A 19,154-nucleotide genomic window follows, 5' to 3' on the forward strand; every position below is an offset into this window, starting at 1 on the left:
CCCTTCTTGGACCCTTCGGCCTCCCTTGTTGGGTAGGCCTTCCTTTTCTTCCCTCCCCCCGCTGGGGGAGAGGCTTTCTTCTTCTCCTCCTCGCCTTGGTGGGAGGAGTCGGCCTCGGATTCATCATCCGATAGCACCTGAAAATGGGAACTCTTCCGAGTCCCCGTGGCCTTCTTCTTGGCCTTCTTCTCCGGCACCACGTGGGGTGCCGGAGCCAGCAGCCCCGTTAGGCGGGCGTCCGCTGGGTCCTCTGGTAATGGGGCCGGACAGATAGTCCGTTCGGCCTTCGCCAGCCAATCCTGTCAAAGGTAAAGGGAGTTTAGATCCCGCATAGAGTCAAACTATGGAAAACAAATGGCAAAATCACTTACCTCGTCAGCTGGACGCTGCGAGCGGAATCCGCGATCTTCGGTAGCGGATGCGGGAGCCTCGGCGCCTTTGAACAGCACCTTCCAGACATCTTCGTACGTAGTGTCGAAGAGCCCGCTCAGGGTCTGGTGCTGCGCCGGATCGAACTCCCACATGTTGAAGCCCCGTCGTTGGCACGGGAGAATCCGGCGGATGAGCATGACCTGGACTACGTTGACAAGCTTGAGCTTCTTGTCCACCAGCTTTTGGATGCAGGCTTGGAGTCCGGTCAGCTCCTCCGAATCGCCCCAGATCCGGCCACTCTCTTTCCAGGAGGTGAGCCGTGTAGGGATGCCGGATCTGAATTCGGGGGCCGCTGCCCAATCAGGGTCACGTGGCTCGGTGATATAGAACCACCCCAATTGCCACCCCTTAATGGTTTCCACGAAAGTGCCCTCCAGCCACATAACGTGGGACATCCTGCCCACCATGGCACCTCCGCACTCCGCTTAGCTGCCCTTCACAACCTTCGGCTTGACATTGAAGGTCTTGAGCCACAAGCCGAAGTGGGGCTGGATGTAGAGGAAGGCCTCGCACACGATGATAAACACTGAGATGTTGAGGATGAAATTCGGGGCCAGATCATGGAAATCTAGGCCGTGGTAGAACATGAGCCCCCGGACGAAGGGATGAAGTGGGAATCCCAGTCCACGGAGGAAATGGGGAAGAAATACTACCCTCTCATGGGGCCTGGGGGTGGGGATGAGCTCTCCCTCGTCAGGGAGCCGGTGCGCGATGTCACTGGACAAGTATCCGGCGTCGCGCGGCTTCTGGATCTGCCCCTCCGTGACGAAGGAGGCCATCCACTTGCCTCCCGCTCCAGACATAGTTGGAGAAGGTTGAGGTGAGAAGTGCGGACTTGGGCGCTGGAGCTCGAGTTCGCGGAGATGGATAAGCCAAAGAGGAAGAAGGCGCATGTAAAAGGGTTGGATCTTTATCCCCTTATATGGGCGGACAAAAACATGTGTCCCCATCGGCCTGGTAAAACTCGCTTATCTACCAAGCGTCACAATCAATGGTGCGGTTGGGTTACCCACGTCCGTATTGATGGGAATCCCGGAATAAGGGGAACACGATCTCTGCTTCGACAAGACGTGCCAAGGAAACCGCCTCGCTAAACGCGCTGAGGTGGTATAATAAAAACAATTCGAGTAAAAGCTTGGTAGTGGTGTGACGTCATGCCACGAAACACGTCAGCAGATTGAACTTGTGTAAATATTATTCTCTCTACGGTGGTATGTGGAATTATTTTTGCAGAGCCGGACACTATCCTGGTGTTCACAATCTTCTATGAATTATTCGGAGGAGTACCCGCCTTGCAATGCCGAAGACAACATGCGCGCCGAACTCGTCGTCATTGAAGCCTGGTTCAGGGGCTACTGAGGGAGTTCCGGACTAGGGGGTGTCCGGATAGCCGAACTATCATCATCGGCCGGACTCCAAGACTATGAAGATACAAGATTGAAGACTTCGTCCTGTGTCCGGATGGGACTTTCCTTGGCGTGGAAGGCAAGCTTGGCGATACAGATATGTAGATCTCCTACCATTGTAACCGACTCTGTGTAACCCTAGCCCTCTCCGGTGTCTATATAAACCGGATGGCTTTAGTCCGTAGGACGAACAACAATCATACCATAGGCTAGCTTCTAGGGTTTAGCCTCCTTGATCTCGTGGTAGATCTACTCTTGTAACACACATCATCAATATTAATCGAGCAGGACATAGGGTTTTACCTCCATTAAGAGGGCCCGAACCTGGGTAAAACATCGTGTCCCTTGTCTCCTGTTACCATCCGCCTAGACGCACAGTTCGGGACCCCCTACCCGAGATCCGCCGGTTTTGACACCGACAGGAGGGTTGTGACATCCATGGTGTCGGTGCCCATGACCCATATGGCCTTGCATAGCGTTGAAACTCTTGCTCCGGAAGCGATCTTGAACGCTTTGAATGTGATGGCCGATTAGAGGTAGAACCGGCCGCTTGACTTGCATATTTGGATAGCAGCATATCAAAAGTTGGCTTGATTCACTTGCGCTTAGCTTCACTATTTCCCCACTTGCCAACTTCTGAATTCTTGGGCTTGATAAATTTAACATGAGTATCTTCTTGTACTTGTGGTTGCCCCCTGAGTACGGGATTTTTTATGGTGATATTCAATACTTCCTTTCCATCGGGTTGCTTATCAAGCACAACCTCTCTTCCCAAGACTTTGTCGCCCTCCTTGCCTTTCCTGGGTTCACCAATAACAACATTATCTTTTTTAGCAGATTCGGCTATGCTAGGCCAAATTGACATTTTCTTTCCCTCCAAGTCCATGGCGTTCATCGGAAAAGGCTGTTTATCAACTTCCATCTTAGCAAAATTCAATCGTCCATCATTAATGGTTGATTGTATCTGTCGTCGAAAAACATTGCAATTGTTAGTAGCATGAGAAAATGAATTATGGTATTTGCAATAAGCAGGCCGTTTCAACTCATCAAACGGCGGTATGGTGTGTGATATTCTAATCATCTTATCCTGCAAGAGAGCATCAAATATCTTATCACACTTAGATATATCAAATGTAAACCTCATCTCCTCATCACGATTCTTGCGAATCAGCTTAAGAGCATTGCATGTATAGGGTTTGGCCTTTGAGGACCAAACAAACTCAATAGTATAAACATCAACCTCATCGTCCGAATTATCATCATTGTGTTCAACCATATGCATTCTAGGACGATCGGTTGTAGACCTATGAATCTCTTTACTTCGACTCTCTTGAGCCAAAGCTTTTTGTAAGACTTGATTAATGTTCAAAAACTCATAACTTTCTAGCCTCTCTTTAATGTGAGTTTTCAAACCATTAAGAACAAGATCTGCCAAGTCTCTCTCAGTTATCACTAAGCTATAACATCGGTTTTTTATGTCTCTAAATCTCTTGACATAATCGGTGACCGATTCATCATGTTTTTACCTAACCGATGTAAGATGTGACAACTTTAGCTCATTATCGCCGCTATAAAAATGATCATGAAACTTTTGCTCTAATTGCGACCATAAGAGAATTGAGCCATGTGGTAAAGCAGCAAACCATCAAAATGCAGTGCCAGTTAAAGACAAGGGAAATAAACGCACTTTCAACTCTTCTATGGAACCTGCTTCACCCAACTGTGCTAGATACTGACTCACATGCTCCCAAGTTGTTTTTGTACCCTCACCACTAAATTTAACAAAATCAGGAACCTTATAACCTAGAGGGTAAGAAATTGCATTGAAGTGTTCAGGATAAGGCTTTTGATACACACGACTCTTTACTTTCGGCTCGTTTCTGAAAGTTTCTAGAAACATCTTATGCAAATCCTCTCTTAATTTAGCTAAAATTGGATCCGAGGTAGATGATGATGTTTGTGGCAATGACATAGGAGCAACCTGAGTACTAGCTATTGGTGCAACTTGTGGGATGGGCGCCGAACCATAATTCGGAGGAAAACCAAACATGCTTGCGCCTATGGGTGGTGTGACAAAGTGATTCGGCGTTGACGCCGAATTGGGCACACTCATAATAGGATTAGGATATGTAGGTGCAGCCACAAGCTGATTGGTTTGAGTAGGGTAAAAATTCAACGGCATATTATATTGTTGTTTCATAGGTGGTGTCGATGAAATAGGTAAAGTTGGACTAGGGTTTTCAGATATACCAACAGTACCACTAGATGACGGAGGCATATTTTTCTGAGCATTAGCACTAGCCACAAAAGAATTGTATGCCATCACATTACCCTTACTAACAAGACTCTCAATCACAGCCACTTGCTCTGGAGAAAAAACTTTACTCACAGTGATTTCATCTTGTTCGTCAATAAGAGGAGGGAAATTGAAGTTTCCAACCAGAGTGATGTTGCCTTGATGGTCCTTCTTGAAACTTGAAAGAAACGCCTCCAAATCCTCCTCCTCGCGCTTCTTCTTGAGCGCCTCAAAAGCCTCTTCACGTTGCTTCTTGCGCGCTTCGTAGGCTTGGCAATGTTCATTTGATAGTTCATCAAGACCGGGCTTAATGATGTTATCGGCGCTAACTTCTGAGGGCTTGGGGAGATCCGACATGGTTGATGATGATTCTTGATCTTTCTGTCCCCAGCGGAGTCGCCAAAAAGTGTGTTCGCACACGAACACGTCACCGTGTACCTCCAACACCGAGGGTGATGCACCGTAGCTCACGCCGAAGGAGACCCGCCCGGAAGCGCGGTACGCAAGCAATTCGGTGGGTGCTTTTCAGGACCCGAAACCCCACGCGCCCGGGAGGGACCCCGTCTAGACGCGCGGCAGCTATGGGCTGCCCTAGGTCGATTTTCTCGCCCCTAGGACCTCGAGGATCGTTGCCCTTCAACAAGAGGAACGAACGAAGAACGAGAGAGAAAGAACAAGGGAGAGATGTAAAAACTAGGGTAAAGTAGTATATTGATTTGTCGATTGTGTGTTGTTATTCAATCGGTCGTCACCCCTTACATATATATGAGGCGGCTGGACTTTTCGTACAAGAAAAGGACTCAAATCCCGTCCAAAACATCAAAAGATAACCTAACTCGGACTACGAGGGCCGGAACTTCTGGGCTAAAATTACATCAAGTAGCCCTCTTGTATAGCTCCTGCAGGTCGCACATGGTCTCAGATCGCGATGGTCCAAAAACCAAAGTTGTAGATCTTGCAATGCAGAAAAACTCTCTTCAGTTCATGACTTTTTCATCCGAGGTCATCTTGATACTGAATTCTGGCCCGTAAATCTGCAAATAATGTTAAAATTCCAGCTTTCGGGGCGAACCGTGTGCAGACTTTCTATTTAGCCCGGAACCTCCCCGGAAGTTTTGTCCGGAACTTTCGGGTTAAAATTTTGCAGCACACTGTTTTGGCTCTAACTTTTTCATACGAACTCCAATGGAGACATTCTTTATATCAAAATCGATCATTTCGACGAGACAAAATTAATCCGTGTAGAATCTTTTCCCGTAGGAGGTCGTCTTGAAGGCCTAATTGGCCAAACAATACTCTGAATACAAAATCATAATATTTTGAGCATAGTTTCGGCCCTTGAGATGAGGTCGGATGGCGACAACCCAAACTTCAAAGATGTTCATATCGACAATATGAAACTTTTTTATGTAGATCACTTCTCTATTTGAGGCCATCTTAATCAAGTTCTTAACTGTGCCAAAATCTGGTGTCAACAAAGGGTGATGCAGCACAGTAGCATAAGTATTTCCCCCAGTTTTTGAGAACCAAGGTATCAATCCAGTAGGAGGCTCCTCAAAAGTCCCACACACCTACACAAACAAATAAGAACCTCGCAACCAACGCGATAAAGGGGTTGTCAATCCCTTCAGAGAAATTTGTGAAAGTGAGATCTGATAGAGATAATATGATAAGATAAATATTTTTGGTATTTTTATGATATAGAATGGAAAGTAAAAGATGCAAATAAAAGTAGATGGTAAACTTATATGATAAAAGATAGACCCGGGGGCCATAGGGTTCACTAGTGGCTTATCTCAACATAGCGTAAGTATTACGGTGGGTGAACAAATTACTGTCGAGCAATTGATAGAAAAGTGCATAGTTATGAGATTATCTAGGCATGATCATGTATATAGGCATCACGTCCGTAACAAGTAGACCGACTCCTGCCTGCATCTACTACTATTACTCCACACATCGACCGACTCCTGCCTGCATCTAGAGTATTAAGTTCATGAAGAACAGAGTGACACATTAAGCAAGATGACATGATGTAGAGGGCTAAACTCATGCAATATGATATAAACCCCATCTTTTTATCCTTGATGACAACAATACAATACATGCCTTGCTGCCCTACTGTCACTGGGAAAGGACACCGCAAGATTGAACCCAAAGCTAAGCACTTATCCCATGACAAGAAATATCAATCTAGTACGCCAAACCAAACTGATAATTCGAAGAGACTTGCAAAGATAACCAATCATACATTAAAGAATTCAGAGGAGATTAAAATATTTCTCATAGATAAACTTGATCATAAACCCACAATTCATCGGATCTCGACAAACACACCGCAAAAAGAGTTACATCAAATAGATCTCCAAGAAGAGGAAGGAGAACTTTGTATTGAGATTCAAAGAGAGAGAAAAGGCCATCTAGATAATAACTATGGACCCGAAGGTATGTGGTAAACTACTCACAACTCATCGGAGAGGCCTTGGAGATGATGTAGAGGCCCTCTATGGTGGATTCCCCCTCCGGCGGAGCGCCGGCGACAGTTCCAAGATAGGATCTCACGGATACAGAAGGTTGCGGCGGTGAAATTAGGTTTTCGTGGTCGCTTCTGATGGATTCAGGGTACGAGTGTATATATATCAGGAAGAAGTACATCGGTGGACGGTCAAGGGGCCCACGAGGGTGGGGGCGCGCCCACCCTTACAGGGTGCACCGGGCACCCTCGTGGCCGCCTCATTTGTTGCTTGACGTCCACTCCAAGTCTCCAGGTTGGCATTTGTTCCAAAAAGATCGTTCCCGAAGGTTTCATCCCGTTTGGACTCCGTTTGATATTCCTTTTCTTCGAAACACGGAGATAGGCAAAAAAACAGCAATTCAAGTTGGGCCTCCGGTTAGTAGGTTAGTCCCAAAAATGATATAAAAGTGTAGAGTAAAGCCCACAAACATCCAAAACAGGTAATATAATAGCATGGAACAATAAAAAATTATAGATACGTTGGAGACGTATCAATGTTCACTGACAGAACTATTCTCCTCCATCTTGCAGCTATAGAATTTGTTGGAGACTTCATATCTCTCAACTCGGGCATTTGCTTGAAATATTAACCTCAACTGTTGGAACATCTCATATGCTCCATGACGTTCAAAACATCTTTGAAGTCCCGATTCTAAGCCGTAAAGCATGGCACACTGAACTATCGAGTAGTCATCAACACGCGTCTGCCAGGCATTCACAATGTATGCAGTTCCTGGCATGGGTGGTACACCTAGCGATGCTTCTAGGATGTAATTCTTCTATGCAGCAATGAGGATAATCCTCAAGTTACGGACCCAGTCCGTGTGTAGGATCGAAAGTATGTCTAGAGGGGGGTGATTAGACTACTTGACCAAATAAAATTCTAGCCTTTTCCCAATTTTAGTTCTTGGCAGATTTTAGCAACTTAGCACAAGTCAAGCAATCATAATACAATTCAAGCAAGCATGCAATGAGTATATGAGCAGTGGAAAGTAAAGCATGCAACTTGCAAGAAAGTAAATGGGGGGAGTTTGGAAAGCAAACGCAATTGGAGACATGGATGTTTTTGGCGTGGTTCCGATAGGTGGTGCTATCGTACATCCACGTTGATGGAGACTTCAACCCACGAAGGGTAACAGCTCCGTGAGTCCACGGAGGGCTCCACGCATGAAGGGTCCACGAAGAAGCAACCTTGTCTATCCCACCATGGCCATTGCCCATGAAAGACTTGCCTCACTAGGGTAGATCTTCACGAAGTAGGTGATCTCCTTGCTCTTAAAAACTCCGTGGTTCAACTCCACAATCTTGTCGGAGGCTCCCAAGTGACACCTAACCAATCTAGGAGACACCACTCTCCAAAAGGTAATAGATGGAGTGTTCATGATGAACTCCTTGCTCTTGTGCTTCAAATGATAGTGTCCCCAACACTCAACTCTCTCTCATAGGATTGGATTTGGTGGAAAGATGATTTGAGTGGAAAGAAACTTGGGGAAGGCTAGAGATCAAGATTCATATGGTAGGATTGGAATATCTTGGTCTCAACACATGAGTAGGTGGTTCTCTCTCAGAAAATGAGTAGTGGAAGTGTAGGCTCGTTCTGATGGCTTTCTCCATAAATGAAGAAAGGGTGGAGGGGTATATATAGCCTCCACACAAAATCTAACCATTACACACAATTTACCAAACTTGGTGGGACCGAATCAGAAAAATCGGTCGGACCGATTTAGTTCACAATGTGACCGTTAGGCATTTCGGTGGGACCAACATGTCAACTCGGTGGGACCGATTTCATTAGGATTAGGGCATAAATTAATCTCGATTTGACCGATTACACAAACTCGGTGGGACCAACTTTGGTAATAAGCTAACCAGAGAGTTGGTCAGGCAAACTCGGTGGGACCGACTTTGGTAATAAGCTAACCAGAGAGTTGGTCAGGCAAACTCGGTGGGACCAATTCGCTCATCTTGGTCAGACCTGTAACGCCCCAGATTCGATGCGCCAGGTGTCCGCCAATTATTCGTCATCGTTGCCATGTCATTGCTTGCGTGTTGCATTTTGCCATGTCATCATCTGCATTTCATCCGCATGTTTTTCAAAACATGCATCCGTTCGGGTTCTCCTGGTTCTCCCCGTTGTCCGTTCGAAGTCCAGACCTCTCGCGTGCGCCCGTCGCCCCTCTCAGACCTCTTTTCATGTGCGGGTGTTAAACTTTCTCGGAATGGTCCGAGGTTTGCCAAGCGGCCTTGGTATAGCACCGATAGACTGTTTGTCAAGTTTCGTGTCATTTGGAGTCTGTTTGATACTCCAATGGTTAACCGGGTAACCGCAAAGGCCTCTTTTGTGTGCAGCCCAACACCCTTCCAAAATGTCCCAATAACCCATCCAAACCCCCTCCATGCTCTCGGTCGTTCGATCATGATCGTGTGGGCAAAAACAGTGCCTCATTTGGACTCTCCTAACTCCCTCTAGCTATAAAAACGTCCTCCCCGTCCATTTTCGCGGATGAATCCCCCCGGAACCCTAGATCTAAGCCCCACCGTGCATCGGACATGTCCGTCTAGCCGTCTGACACGTCCAGCCGCCTCCCGCCTCCAATCCGCCGCCGCCACCTATCCCCGCGCCGCCCCCATCCGCCGCAGCCCGCGCGGCCCGCATCGGGCCCGCGGGGCCCATCTCCCCGCCGCCGCGACTAGCGGGTGCTGCCACCCCGCCGACCCTCGCCCCGTTGCCGCCCCTCGCCGGCCCGGCCTCCGCCGCCTCGCCGCGGGACGCCGCCGTCGCGCCGCCCGCCTGCGTCTCCGGCCACCGGCGCTGCCCCGCCGCCTCAGACCCGCACCGCCGCCTCGACCTCGCCGGTGCGGTGCTCCTCCGCCCGCACCACCGGCCGGCCCCTCACCGCAGCTCCTCGCCGCCGGCGCCTCGCCTCCCGCGCCTCCCCGGCCCTCTCCTCCCGTCTCCAACGAGCTCGTGCCGCCACCTTGGTTCCCGCGTCCTCCCGATCCAGATCTGAGAAGACCAAGGTTAACCCCCGAAATTTCCCTGTCCCTGATTTTTTGACATTTTCACGCCCTGTTCATTGCATCATAACTCCATGCATACGGCTCCATTTTGTGTGCATTATATATCAAAATGTTCGTTGTGAGATGCGCTTCATTTTGTTCCATTGTGCCATGCTTGTTTGAGATCATCTTGATGCCCGAATCATCGTTGAAAGAGTGCTATATGATGTTAACTGTTGTCTGTTAACAGAACTTGGTGTTTTGTCTTTTTCGTTGCATTTGATGTGTGCATCCTATGAGCATGAGCTCTACACGTGTTTTAAACTAAATCATGCCATCTTTATGGAGGTGCAATCCATGTATTTTGTGAGTTGTGTAGTAAGTGCATCAAGCTTGTTAAGTAGGGTACTTGTTGTTGTTGTTTTGCTAGGCTGAATCTGTTATTTCGTGATGCTATGTAAACCTGCTGCTACAAGTCATTCTATGCATTATCTGGAGATGTTCACTAAGGATGTTTTGTTATACATGTCATTCTATATCCATCCATTGCCCCTGGTTGCAATTATAGACTGTTGTAGCTTGTTGTTATCATGCTCCAAACTTTCTAAATAATGTTGTTGTCAGCCTGTCAACATTAAGTTCAGTTTTGCCATGTGATTTGCTAGTGCTCCAAGCATGCTATGAACTCTCTCTTGCCATGCTTAGCTTCATAAACATGTCGTCTTACTGTTGGTTGCCTTGTCATGCCATTTATTGCTCTATGATGAGTGGTACAAGCTTATCAACATGCCTACTTATTGTTGTTCCTGCCATGTATGAATCTTTCATATAACTTGCCATGTTTACATGGGTGCCATCATATCTTCTGTTCCTTTTTGGCTCATGATTAGTAAAGGACTTTTGTTCTATGCATTTATTAGTATCATGCCATACCTTTGTTTGCCATGATAAGTTCCTGTAGCATGTTGTTTGGTAGCTCTGAACATTGCAACCTGATATTATTTCTGCAAAGTCTGAAACTGTTATTATTTGCAATCTTGCCATGTGTTTTTGAGCATATTCTAGTGTTTTCTGGAGATATCTCAGTGTTCATGTTTTGTAATGCATTACCTGTACATCATGTCCATGTCTTTTGTTTTCATGTTGAGATGCTGTAGTATATTGTTTTGATGCTTGCAAGATGCCTAGTTGCTGTTTTGGACAACTTGTCCTTTAAACTTGTTTCATGTGTGTGTGTTGAACCGTTGCTCCGTTTTGAGTGTGCTCTGTATGAAACTTGCCTAGTTTTGCATGTAGTTTCATATTATCATGTTGCATCTATGTTTTGGGAGTGTTTGCTTGATGTTTGTATGCTTTTGCATCAATGCCATGTTTATCTTGTTTTGCTCATATCTTCTAGGTCGTAGCTCCAAATTAAATGAACTTTATATGTAACTTGACTAGAATCTCGTGTAGATCATCTTGGTGCATCTTAACTTGTTGTTTAACAACTTGAACATAATGTTTATTCAGATCTGGACCAATTCTGAAATTTGCATATGAGGACTTACTGGATTTGTTATATGTTGTTTCCAGCCTCATTTAAACTTGCCTTGATGTGTTGCTCTTGTTTGCGTCATCTCTTGCCATGAGTAGCTTCATGTAGCCTTTGTCATGCATCATGCTTGGTTGTGCATCCTGCCTTGTTATTTGTGGTGTGTTTACTATGTTGTGTGCTTCTTCTCGATAGTTCCTGTTTCATTACGATCGTGAGGATTCGTTCGTCTACGCTTGGTCGTCTTCGTGGCTTCATCTTCTTCATGGACTCGTTCTTCTTCCTAGACGGATTTCAGGCAAGATGACCGCTACCCTGGATTTCACTACTATCATTGTTATGCTAGTTGCTTCGTTCTATCGCTATGTTGCGCTACCTATCATTTACTCTTCAAGCCTCCCAAATTGCCATGTCAGCCTCTAACATTTTCACCCTTCCTAGCAAACCATTGCTTGGCTATGTTACCGCTTTTGCTCAGCCCCTCTTATAGCGTTGTTAGTTGTAGGTGAAGTTGAAGATTGCTCTATGGTGGACAGGATTATGTTCGGATATCACAATATCTCTTATGTTAATTAATGCATCTATATACTTGGTAAAGGGTGGAAGACTCGGCCTTATGCCTGGTGTTTTGTTCCACTCTTGCCGCCCTAGTTTCCGTCATACCGGTGTTATGTTCCCGGATTTTGCGGTCCTTACGCGGTTGGGTGATTTATGGGACCCCCTTGACAGTTCGCTTTGAATAAAACTCCTCCAACAGGCACAACCTTGGTTTTACCATTTGCCTCACCTAGCCCTTTTTCCCATGGGTTTCCAGAGCCCGAGGGTCATCTTTATTTTAACCCCCCCCCCCCCCGGGGGGGCAGTGCTCCTTTGAGTGTTGGTCCGAAACGGGCAGACTGCGGGGCCACCTCGGGGCAACTCGAGGGCTGGTTTTACTCGTAGGTTGACCTATCCGGTGTGCCTTGAGAACGAGATATGTGCAGCTCCTATAGGGATTTGTCGGCACATCGGGCGGTCTTGCTGGACTTGTTTTACCATTATCGAAATGTCTTGTAAACCGGGATTCCGAGTCTGATTGGGTCTTCCTGGGAGAAGGTATATCCTTCATTGATCGCGAGAGCTTATCATGGGCTAAGTTGGGACACCCCTGCAGGGTATAAACTTTCGAAAACCGTGACCACGGTTATGGGCAGATGGGAATTTGTTAATGTGCGGTTGTAGATAACTTGACACCAGATACGAATTAAAACGCATCAACCGCATGTGTAGCCGTGATGGTCTCTTTTCGGCGGAGTCCGGGAAGTGAACACGGTTTTGGGTTATGTTTGATGTAAGTAGGAGTTGAGGATCACTTCTTGATCATTGCTAGCTTCACGACCGTTCCTTTGCCTCTCTTCTCGCTCTCATTTGCGTATATTAGCCACCATATATGCTTAGTCGCTGCTGCAACCTCACCACTTTACCCCTTCCTTTCCCATTAAGCTTTGCTAGTCTTGATACCCATGGTAATGGGATTACTGAGTCCTCGTGGCTCACAGATTACTAAAACAACAGTTGCAGGTACAGGTTATGCGATGATCATGACGCGAGAGTGATGCTTACTTGTTTTGGAGTTCTTCCTCTGCTTCTTCTTCGATCAGGGGATAGGTTCCAGGTCGGCAGCCTGGGCTAGCAGGGTGGATGTCGTTTGAGTTTCTGTTTGTGTTTCATCCGTAGTCGGATGTTGATCTTATGTATGATGATGTTGTATTCGTGTGGCATTCTATGCCTCTTGTATGTATTCCCATCTATTATGTAATGATATCCACCTTGCAAAAGCGTTTCAATATGCGGTTCTATCCTTGGTGGGACCTTCGTGTCTCTTTAGGATAGTATCGCATATTGGGAGTGACAAGACCGAAACATTACGAAAAGGAAATAGGGAGTTTGCATTGTGAACTTGGTGGGATCGATCGCTCATCTCGGTTGGACTAAAACTTGACGAACGGAAACAGAGAGTTTGCAATCCCATCTTGGTGAGACCGAGATCCCTATTGGTGAGACCGATATGACTAGGGTTTCTGACAGTGGCTATGTCAAATGAACTCGGTGGCGCCGGATAGATCAAATTGGTGGGGCCGAGTTTCACTTTTGGTTTGGGACATATGTGGATATGAGAAAGTGGTTGATGGCTTTAGGAGAATATCACTAAGCATTTTGAGCAAGCAAGCCATTAAGCAACACCTCATCCCCTTTTAATAGTATTGGCTTTCCTATAGACTCAATGTGATCTTGGATCACTAAAATATAAAATGTAGAGTCTTGAGATTTAGAGAATGAGCCAATCCTTTGTCCTTAGCATTTTGAGGGCTCCACATTCCTAATCCATGCCATGCCAATCATTGAACTTTTCCTGAAATATTCATCTTGAAATAGTATTAGTTCAATGAGCTATATGTTGTCAATGATTACCAAAACCACCCAGGGATAGTTGCACTTCAATCTCCCCCTTTTCGGTATTTGATGAAAACATATAGATCAAAGCTTTGACAAATGATAATAAGATTGAAATACATCGTCGCTTTGAGAAGTATGTGATAAGCAAGAGCTCCCCCTAAATTCGTGCATTATTTAAGATTTGCTTTTGAATGCAAATGCACAATCGATTAGTATCATGGGTTACTCTTCCATGTCACATACATCTTGGTGGAGCGCTCAAAATGATAGCAATTAAAATCATGCACTCATCACCAAGCAAAGTGAATGATCATATATGGATATAAGAGATAATGTCATCCAAGCAAACATTAAAGTAACATATGATCAAACACATGATCATACAAGTATCTCACACAAGCACACAATAAAGTTCAACCAAACAAAATAGCAAGAGAGACAAATAAAGCAACACTCTCTCTCGAAGCCTATGATCTATACATATTTCCGCCCCTTTGGCAACAAGTTACCAAAAAGTTCAAAAATGCAAAGTGTTATGCGTCTCTCAGGCTTGATCTTCATGAGGTGGAGTAGAGATAAATCCAAGGACGAAGGCATCAGTCGATGTAGTTGGAGCTGGTGGAGTGGCTACTGGAGGTGGCACTGAAGCTATAGCTGTTGGTCCTGATGTTGTAGCTCTAATATCTAGTACTGGCATTGCATCAGACCTCTGACCTCTTGGCACTCTCGATAATTCGCAGTTGCCTTTCTCTTCTTCTCCTTTGCTTCCTCCTGGAGCTGCTCTATTGTTGTCTGTATCTCAGTGACTTTCAGAACAAGATCATAAAACTTGGTCTCTATGATCCTCTCCAAGCTCTCCTGATTCTGAGTCAGGGTGGCCAAGACCTTCTCAATCCTCAAAGTAGATTGGATCAGATAGGCTAGTTGATCTTGTTTACTCTTCAAGAACACTTGAGATGCTTCCTCAACAGTTGGCATCTTTTCAACTCTTTCTGGCTTTGCCTTTGTTCTCTTTTCTTGTGCTTGCAGTGATGAAGGTTCATTCTCATCCATCACAATTGTGTTGTCTTCAAATTCTGTCTTGAGTGGTAAATGCTCCTTGTCCAACAAGTAGGTGCATGTTCCCATCTTTGAGTTGATGAGCACCTGAATATGTGGATCATACCCACAAGACCTTTTCTGATCAGCAGTTGTCCTCTTGATTGTCTCTACAATCAGACTCATCACCTTGAATTTCTGAGGAACATCAAAAATGTGCATCAAGTTGATTGAATGTCCTCTTATCATCCTATGATCTCCGGATTTGGGCAACAAGGTATGCCTTAAGATTGTGTTGATAGTAGGCAGACAAGACAACAAGTACTTCAGTGAGCCAAACTTATGAGTTTCAAGGGCTTCATCAGGAATTTCCTTGTACATGCTTGCCATGGAGTTGTGTTCTTTCTTCTTGTTGGCATACACATCCAAATCATCCTCATGTTCTGCTGGAGCATTGATCAATTTGGCCCATTCATCAATAGTTGATTGGTACCTGGTACCTTCAAACATCCACACTATCCTTCCATCTGGATAGAAATGAGCAGTGGAGTAGAATTGCATGATCAGCTCATCATTCCATTTGGTAAGCTTCTGTCCAACAACTTATCAACTTCACAAGACTTGAAGCTATCATATACACCTGGAAAGTGATCTTCATTCTCTCTGATGTAGTTCCAGTCAACCCATCTCATGTAACAGATAATTGGCTTCTTGTCAAGAAAAATGGTCTCATAGAAATCTTGTTGTTCTTTTGTGTGGAACCTATAATCCACAACAGCTCTCCTTCTCACAGCATAAGGATCAGAGTTCCTCCAAAGTCTCAGACCTGCATCCTTTCTGTTTTTCATGTCCTCTTCCACTAGATGAGTGTCATTGTGGTCTGGTATCTTTGGTTTGAGCTTTCTTAGCACTTGGGCTTCAGCATCTTCTTCTTCAACTTCAGGCACTGGGGCCTTGTTCTTCTCTTCAGCGGGAATGTTTCTGGTGCTTCTCTTGGGTGCAGACTTGGTGGCTTGAGTAGCAACTTTGGGAGCAGGTTTGGGCTTAGAAGCAGCCCCTCACTTGATTGCATCTCCCATAAGCTTTTGTGACTTAGGTGCTGGAGCATCATCCTCTTCCTCTTCATCTTCAGAAGGATCTCTCATCATAGTTGACTTTCCAAGAACTTTTGCATGTGTGGTTCTTGCCCTCTCCTTCTTCTTGTCATCTCCAACAGACTCACCATCATCTGATTCTATTGTGAATTTCATGGTTTCTCCTGTTGGAACTTTCCTTGGCTTTGACATTGGAACTCTCCTTGCTGGTGCCTTCCTGTTCAGACCAGGCTTTGTTGCAGCAGCAGTGCCATACTCCTTCTTCAGCACTTTCTTCTTGGAGGTGGCCTCATCCTCAATAGCCACATAATCATCATCTTCAGAATCTGAGGTTCTCTTCTTTCTGGCTCTGGTGGCTGCCTTTGGCAAGTTACTTGGTGTGCTCCTGCTGCCCTCATCATAGTTGCTTGAGGTACTAGTTCCCTCACACATTTGCACTTGCTCTTCAGATCTGTTCTGGCTATCACTCTGGTCAGACATCTTGGCAGGCAAACTGACAGCAGACCCTGTGAATAGATATAGATGAGGTAGAGTAGATGAGCATCACAAAGTGCAGAGGTTTTGCAAAACAGATGAGTCAAAAAACTTAGTTTTAGTTCTCTACTGAAATGATCTCGGAGCTACTGACTTGATAAACTCGGCGATACCGAAGCAACATTTGGAACCTAAACTAGTGAACTCGGTCAGACCGAGTCATAGTTCGGTGGCACCGTGATTGCTAGGGTTTCACAGAGAATTGAACTCGGTCACACCGATTTGCAATTTTTGGTCAGACCGAAAAGTGCATGTGCAATGGCCTAAACCAAATCGGTGAGACCGATTTCTACGATTTGGTCGGTCCGAGATGAGTTTAACGGAGACTTAACCCTAAATTTTCGAATCAAACTTAGCCTAAGGAAGTTTTTCTCTGGATAGATTGATTTCATATGTGGCAAGAATCATGGCGTTGACCTCGTGCTTAGAATCGGAGTAGAACGACGGCACAAGGAGTCGAACTCATACCCTAGTTCGGTCGGGGTTCGCTACGGCGGCAACGGTGGAGCAGATTCCCATTGACGGCAACAGAATCCAGCGGCGGGAGGTATTCTTGTCCATCCACTTGGCAAAAGAGAAAGAGCCAAACAACCAAAGCAACAAGTGGATGTCCTCGAATGAGTAAAATATGCAACTAGCATGCTCACACAATAAAATGGCAAATGAAATATTTGGCAAAGCATGCACAACCATTGTAGCATATATCAAGCAATTGGCGATGACTAAGTCATCTATATATGAGTATATTGACTTGGTAGGCAAATGAGAACATTTGATCATAGGTCATACTCATCGTTTAAGCTCAAGTGGGGTTACCACTTTTACATAAAGCATTGTTGTGTTCACACCATTAGAGTTGCTTTAGCTCAATTCTTAGAGTAAAGCTCCCCCTAGATGTGATATCCCCCCTAAGAGGAATGAACTAACCTTGGGTTTGTCGATGATGACTTCATGTAGGTGTTGAAGATGTGGATGCTCAATGTTGATGTAGATCATTCGGAGCAATCCATTGGAGTGAGTTGCACTTTCAATACCTACATGGGTTAGTCCCACAAGGAACAAGAAAGGATATCCATAGACATAGAGTGATGTACACAAAATATGATGTCCATGAAAGCATTAGGTTACCTTGTCCCTTGTCTTACCAACAAGAGGGTTTGTGACTCCTTGAACTAGTGCAAGATATGGAAGTTGTTTGCACTTGTTCTTTCCAAAATGATATGAGTGAAGTATGTTGGCAGAGTCACCCTCAAGAACTCTCTAGTCCTTCTTCTTCAGGATCCACATCATCTTGATGGGAATCCTTGGAGTTGTAGTCGTACTTGATGAAGTAGAACTTGATGAAGTCTTGGGAACCCACTTGACCAAGGCCTTGTGAGCTTCTTCAAATGCATCAATCTCCTCTTGAAGCTTGTCCTTGCCTTTTTGCTTGTGGTCTTGTGGTGGAAGATCATCTTGAGCTTGTGTCCCTTGGAAAGAAGTAGGATCATACTTCTCTTGTTGAGGAACAAACTTCGTCTTGGGGTATTGATCATCTTCCCACTCAACTCCATTGGCATTGAACTTTCGTTCAAAACCAACACCTTGATTCTTCCGGTGCCTTCCTTGCTTGCGTAAAATTTCCTCAAATTGCTTACTTCGGGCAAGGCTCTTGTAAAAACCTTTCTCTATAATTCCCTTCAATAAGCTATTTTCTTGCTCAAGTGTAACTTGGCTAAGAGAATCATTAGTGCAATCAAGAGAACTACTAGAAGCAACAACATTGGATTTAGCATGATTATTGTTAATACTAGAAGAAGAATCTTTCTTACTCTTGTTGTTAGATTTAGCTTGTGGCATATAAGTAGACAAGAGTAAATGCTTGGCAATGTAAGAAGAACTTTTCTTGCAAAGATCATCATTGATTGCCTTTTAAACCCCATGCTCTTGCTCAAGGTTGAGTTTTTCAAAGCGTAACTTCTCATGAGTCTTTAAAAGTTCTCGATGCTCTTCCAAGGTAGTTTCATGAGCTAACTTAAGAGTGTTTAGTTCTTTAGTTAGACGCTCAATCTCCTTCTTATCATCATCATTCATTTTATCTTGATTAGCATGATTAATACAAGTTCATCATAGTTTTCATAACTAGAGTTATCAACAAGTAAATCATCATCACCTAACAAATCATCTTCATGACTATTGAAATCAACATACTCGGGGTGTGATTCCTTTGGGCCTTTAGCCATGAAGAATCTTCCAATTCCATCATTTGGTGAGTCAAATATGTCGTAGGAGTTGGTTGACACAAGTGCTAGACCGGTAACACCCTCATCTTGAGTACATTCGGAATCGGAGTGATGACTTCTCTCGGAGTGATGGTCGGAGTCGAAGTCGGATACCCATTCACCAACATGAGCTTGATGTCTTTGTTTTGTATAGCTCTTTGATGATTTTTTCTTCCTTTCCGAATCCTTGCTTCTCCAGGAGGTTCTTCGTTCATAACGATCATGTCTACTCCTTCTCTCTCTTGGTGGTGATTCTTCTCTTCTACTTATTCTTTTAGGTGAATCTTCTCTTCTTTTGTAGGGAGCCTTACACTCATTGGAGTAGTGTCTGGGTCTTCCACAGTTGTAGCAATTACGCTCACGACTCGAAGATCTTTTGTCATTGTAGGACCTTGACTTGGAACTTCTTTCCTTGCTTCTACTCTTGTACAACTTGTTGAAGTTCTTCACCATTAGGCTCAATTCTTCATTGAAGGTTTGTTTCTCACTTGATGATGTAGGAGCACCACATGAGGCTTTGTAAGCACCACTTGACTTGTTGTGAAGCTCTTCTTTATCCTTGAGTGACATCTCATGAGCAACAATTCTCCCAATGACTTCTGTTGGCT

This window comes from Triticum aestivum, chromosome 3B (assembly GCF_018294505.1).
Source record: "Triticum aestivum cultivar Chinese Spring chromosome 3B, IWGSC CS RefSeq v2.1, whole genome shotgun sequence".
NCBI classification, from domain to species: Eukaryota; Viridiplantae; Streptophyta; class Magnoliopsida; order Poales; family Poaceae; genus Triticum; species Triticum aestivum.